This window comes from Lacerta agilis, chromosome 2 (genome assembly GCF_009819535.1).
Source record: "Lacerta agilis isolate rLacAgi1 chromosome 2, rLacAgi1.pri, whole genome shotgun sequence".
Classification (NCBI taxonomy): domain Eukaryota; kingdom Metazoa; phylum Chordata; class Lepidosauria; order Squamata; family Lacertidae; genus Lacerta; species Lacerta agilis.
Window position 1 is genome coordinate 28,522,507 of NC_046313.1, and position 6,677 is coordinate 28,529,183.

Sequence of the window (6,677 nt, forward strand, 5' to 3'; positions counted from 1 at the left end):
TGGGACTGTGGACAGGTTCACTGAATGCTGCTGGAATACCCCAAAGGATATTTTACATTTACCGGTATATTGCGAATTGCCTTGGGTGACCAGATAATCTGGAAAGGCAGCTATCAGTTTAAAAACAGTAAGTTGCCATATACTAGCCTTGGTGATGTGATGACACAGTGATGTTGTTCCAGCAAACAACTTACGGAAAGCTAAAAAATGGGATGCTAAAACTGGACACCCTGATGTCTAAACTACTCATTAACATGGCATCCTCCCAATGTTGCTCAACTTGCATCAGCTGCAGTCAGCATGGCCAATGGTCAGGGATAATGGGAATTATAGCACAGCAACACCTGGAGGATCCCCACATTTGCTAACCCTATATAACAAGAGCATTGTAAATGGCAGTGAGAGGCCTACTTGTTATATTCTGGTTTTCTTCTGCCATACATGATACACTAGAGATCTCTGAATGCGCACTTGGCCTAGGAATGTATTCTGCATCTTATAGCACTCAGAGTCTTGCAACAGATGATGCTAAGCGCTGTGTTTTATTTCCTGCCAGAGCCATAAGTGAGAGGGCAACAAAAGGATACTGTTAGCCAAAGATTTCCCCCCCCCTTTATCTCAGTGGTTAATCTGACATTTTTTATTGCTTGCGTTTGGGTTGTTCTGTCCATATACGTCACCAGATAAAAGTACCTCCTGTTCCTAATTAGTGAATGCCAACCTAATGAGTGTTGCCAAGCATCAGAAAAGTGTTTTATTTATTCATGCATTCGTCTATTGTATTTATGCCTGAGCATATAGCCCAGTTGGGCTGTCAGGGCAGTTTACAACAAAGACAGTTATAAGACTAATCTAACAGACAGAATTTAAAATCAATCCTAAATCAATAGTTGAAATCCTATTTCGGATACAATAAAGAATAACTTTAGGTTTGGTATCAGGGGTTTTTGCCAGATATTTTTGAACTGGGTCATGTATCCACAGCAGTAACCAGAGGATGACCGCTGGGAGGAGTGCAAAAAGAAGAAACTCCATGCTACACCTGCATCAGCACAACCGGACGCCTTCCTCTGCCCCTGCTGCAACAAAACATGTCTCTCCCATATCAGTCTCTACAGCCACAGCAGGTGCTGTAACTATCCAACCATTTGACTTCACCCATGAAGGTGCACTCTTTCATTGTCTCCCGTGACACACAGATGCCAACCATTTGTGTTTTTGTTTTGTTTTTTTGAATTCATTTTATAAGATGCAAAACACTTTGGGGCAACTTCCCTCAACCTCTCCTTTATGGGTTTCATTTCCATTCTTCTTTAACAGTTTCATAAATTAGCCAAATATCCATTATCTTCAGATGCCAACCATTTGAACTACAGGACAATTCCCCAGTGATCTACCAGTAGATCGCGATCTACCTGTTGGACATGCCTATACTATACTAAAGCACACACAGCTGCAGCCCTGGCCCAGCAAAAGTTACCAAGCTCCACTGCCTGAGCCCACTCTGTCTCTGCTCACTTACTTGCGCAAGTATTTTTTAAAAAACACAAACTTACGGTCCTGGCGCTTATTTACTAGCAGCTGTTACACTGCTAAAGGGTTTCAGCAGGAGTAGCTGTATCAGTCTGTCATAGCAAAGAAGACAAAGAGTCATGTTGTGGCACCTTAAGGATTAAGTATAACACAAACTTTTCAATGTATCTGATGAAGTAAGTGTGGCGGAATAAGGCCTGGTTCATCATGGGTTAACCTATCACTCCCATGTTAGGTGGGTGTTCCCTGGGAGGCGGAGCTACCTGGCATTCTAAAAGGAGGGGGAACAACCTGAAAAGGCAGTTGGGGGTTTGGCAGTTGGGTGTGGAGGTTTAGAAAGAGAAACTGCGAGGTTAGGCTTTGGGGAATGGGAGGAAAGGTCATTACCATTGCTAACGGGATGCTGGAAAGATTATAACTGAGCTGAATTATATAAGAAGATTTGTACCAGTAATAACTCAAGACATCCATGTTTTCAAGTTACCTTAATAAAGTTAAAAGTGCTTAAACGTTCGCTGACTGTGGCAGTGCGTCAGTGCCTCAAGAGGTGTGGCTGAGGGGAAAAGCACTAAGGGTTTCCTGTGATAGAGGGAACGGGTGGCTTATTTTCCTGGCATACAGAGGACTGGGCAGGGAAGCCAAAGGTGCCACGCAGTTGCCAAAAAGGGAAGGCAAGCTGCAGTAGTTTGGGAACCCAGGGCGGGAGATCCCAAAGGTGGCAAGAGTTGTTTCGAACGTAAAGCACTGAGGTACCCCAGAGACACTCCCATATAACCACTGAAGGATTCATCTTAGTGGACAGTGAAACTTAGGGAGAGTCACGGTTGGGGAAGAATCGAAAAGGGGAGGGAATAGGATCCCTCACAGTAAGCACATAGAATCATAGAACCATGGAGTTGGAAGTGACTCCAAGAGTCATCTAGTTCACCCCCCTGCAATGCAGGAATCTCAACGAAAGCATCCATGACAAATGGCCAAACTATGATACTTTATTCTGAGATAGCACTTGTTGTTAAATGGCCACAGGGCTTTGGGGGCATTCAGATTGGCGAGGTTGTTTGGGGTGCAATACAAAGCTTTCAGCTTATTTGCTCTTTCCAACTAAAATCGATGATGGCAGCTTGTGTTGGCCCCTTAACCTTTGTCTGCTGGAACTCCAGGAAAAACCAATGGCCCAGTTCACACGTAACGCTAAACCATGGTTTGCTTAACAATCCATGGCGTAACCATGAGTTGTCACACAGACAAACAACATCATGTAAAGCTGTCATTGCATTGCTCTGGCCCAAGTTTAGACTGGTAGCCCTGCTGAGTCACAGGATACTTGGGAGATTGACAATGTCTCATGTGTAGAGAAGGGGCTGTTATGGGACAGAACACTCACTCACTCTCATTCATACATATATTAATAGAGAGATGTGACTCAAATGCGTATGTGTGTGGAATTGCAGGCTGTTGTGTGCAATCAACACCCCCTTGCATTTATCATTGATGAGTTTCTTCTGGCACGGTGTCCTCAGAATGGCAGGCTCCCAACCGCTAATCAGAAAGCAGTGGGTAGAAGCTTTGGCCACAGAATCAGTTTCACCTGTGATGTAGTACTTTGGAGACCAGGAAGCTCCGCATGGTAGAGAAGGCAAGCGACAGTAGCAATTTTATCCATGGGAGAGGTTTCGGGAAACTTATTCTGTGGCCAAATCTTCTGCCCGCTGCTTTCTGATAAGCAGTGGAAAGACATAATGATCTCCTAGAAGGTGCTTGCTATTCTGAGGACAACATGCCAGAAGAAACTCATCACTGATCAATGCAAGGGGGTGTTGATTGCAAGCAACAGTCTGAAATTCCAGGCACATGTCTGCGTTTCTTTTTTGGAGTCCTAGCTCTGGCTTCCTTCCTCCCAAGAACTCAGGATACCGTACATGGTCCTGCCCTGCCCCCCTGCTACATGCAGAGCAAGTAACTCAAGGCAGCCAAGCCACACATGATGGGAGTCTTATGATCAAGGAATTATTCCCCCCCCCCCAATTATTTTTCATCAAGGAATTAAACATATAAAAGCTTTCAAGGGAAAACCTTCAGTTTCACCAGAATCACCCTCCCATTTCTGTGCTGCTCACCCAACAATCATTCCTCTTCCTTTGCTGACCCTCTGTGCTGTAGCCCCCTCCCTCTTTTTCCCTTTGCATGCAAGTTGGCTAGGCACAAGGTACCACAGCCACCCACCATTTTAGTATGCCCAGAGTCCTGGTCAAATTAAAATCCTGAGTGGTTGGATCTCATCAGCATTGTGCTTTGCAGCGTGTCCAGGCAGCCACCCAACAAGCAAATTTTCATTTATTAAAAAAGGGAGTTTAAAAAAATCAAAGCAAGGCAGAAAGGAACAAGCAGATGGCTTTCATTTTGGGGATAACCAGCCTCATATAACCAACATGCTTGAGTCTAATTAATGCATGGAGGGGTTAGGAGCATAGGCTTAGTTCGCTTTGGGAGGCACTAGATAATCAAGCCTATTGTTCACCCCGCTCCCCGCAGTCTACCAGAGGTGGTCAAGATATGAAGAAGCTAAGCTGGTTACTCCAGATTACTTGCATAGCTCTCTCACAAGCCGTTTCTTCTGTTCCTATACCAATAATTTAAGAAACTTCACCACTTTGGAACTAAGCTACGTTTTACTGCCTGTGCAACCTACCTGTCTGATGTATGGGAAAGCACATGAACCTGACCTTTGAAAACTTCGTAAGTAAACCATTTTAAATTTATTAAATGTGTGGTCTTTTCCTATGCTGGAGGAAGAGGGGCCTATATTGGAACTCACTTGGAAACACAGACTGTATTCCAAAGGTCTAACAGTCTATATTTCTACACTTTACTTTGCTGCATAATTTGTGAGTTTAAATCTCTGCTGGGGTTCTCTCACCAAAGTGTACTTGTCCCAAACTTGGATCTTGGCAACCAGGTGTTCTCCCTTTCTATATACCTATTCTTTCATTGCACCAACATTTATTACATATGCAAACAAGTCAGAACATGGATATACCCAACCTTCATCACATTGCACATTGCTGAAGGATGATTTGGGCTGAACATTTGGGGCTCCTTGCAGGAGTGAATTGGGGCTGCTGGATCAGGCATTGCAAAGCTCTGCTGTACTCCTCTTCTCGTTGCAGTTGTTACTTTTGATAAAATAAAAATACGAATTTAACAAGTTTAAAAGGCAGGGGGAGAGATAGGAGATCCAGGGCCTGGTGCAAAAGACCAGAACGTGGGCCATACCTAACAATGCCAGTGAGAGACAGTGACTGCTCCAGGGCCACATAGTTGGAACGGCTCTGCGCTACACTGCAAGTCAAGCACTGGAGAAATAACTGAATGTCGAATTTGAGAGAAATGCTGTTAACATAAAACGTCACCTGGTTTGCAAATGAGATGCCACTAATTGGCATCTAGCTTTTCAAGGTTGAAATGAACCCTTAGGCTGTAAACTAACCAGGCGTGCATGATTCCCGTGTCACCATCGTGCAATGCAAATAATGCACTTCATTCTGTTTTTCCTTCTTTATTTAACGGTATCAGTACCCCTTTGAAAAAAGAAGGGGGGGAGTGAGGGGAAGCAGTTCCCTTCTACCTATATAAACAGCAGTTTCCATTGTGATGCAAATGCATATCCGTTGAAAAGGAGGCCAAAAAGTTTCAAAAGTAAATGCCACAGGAGCCCTGAGCTAGTCTGCGCCTTGAAATCCGTAGAGCTGCAGCTGCTTCACGTCATCGCGTTTCTTTGGGCTTGAATACCAACGCTGTTCTTCAGCGGCCTCTGGCGGCTACCCAGGAAACAACAGTGTTTATACAAAGACTGGCGTGACTTTTACTGTCCTGTTGCTAGTGGGGAGAACCAAACGGACTGTGTTTGTCGTAGGGCTTTTAAAGAGTAGCAACTGGCCTAGGATTTAGCATATAATTTTGATATTCTCATCCACAACTACTACACACATACTAGAACATTGCTACAAACTTGGTTCATTAGCATCTGTGGACAAAATTCTTCTATGGAGACGCACTGTATAATTAAATCGTGATGTAATCCTTCTTTGCTTCTCCTTTCAAGCATAAATATATGGTTATATGAGCTAAGTCCTTGCTGCTGCCCCTGATACAGTCAAGAAGCACAAGCCTCAGGATTTCCTACGTTTAAAATGACTGTGCATACTGAATGTTCATATATACACAGTGCCCCCCGGCTCACTGCGACATTAGCTCAATTCCTATCAAAGAATTTCACATGCAGCAAGATGGATCAGGGGGGACAAGGCTGCTCCATGGAAAAGGGAATATATAGCAGAAAACCAATCGAAAATGATTAGATGACCAGGCTATCAAAGCAGTTTGGGCACTTCTGTAACACTTAGGAAGCCGAGGCTTGTTAGTCCAAGACACCACAACTTTTTGGTTGGTGTTGAAATACACCAGAATACAGAGAACTTAAAAATACAAACCTAAAAAAGAAGAAGAGTACAGACGATTCCAGCATGAGACAAGGTAAAGAGAAAACATTCTATTTGGGAAAAGAACGTCCAGGTATGGGAAAGGAAAAAAGCAAAATAAATAGTTAAAGAAAGGCTCAGTTTGGAGCGAAGGTGACAAACGTTTGAGTGAAAATAAAAAGCCATTGTATTATTGTCATAACAGTAGCGAAATGGAATTGTATTTTGATGGAATGCGCCAGCTATGCGATTGTCCTGCCACGTAAGTCAGAAAATGCCACTAAATGGCAGCAAAATACTGCAGGTCAGTGTCAACCCAGTAACATGCAAATGATGGGTTAATTTTTCAGAAATGCTGATGCATAAAACATTTTGGAACAAACTATCCCTAGGGCTTGCTGATCAGAAGGTCGGCGGTTCGAACCCCCGCGACGGGGTGAGCTCCCGTTCCTCAGTCCCAGTTCCTGCCCACCTAGCAGTTTGAAAGCAGTTCGAAAGCACATCAAAGTGCAAGTAGATAAGGGAAGGTAAACAGTGTTTCTGTGTGCTGCTCTGGTTCGCCAGAAGCGGCTTGTCATGCTGGCCACGTGACCTGGAAGCTGTACGCCGGTTCCCTCAGCCAGTAACGCGAGATGAGCGCCGCAACCCCAGAGTTGGACACGACTG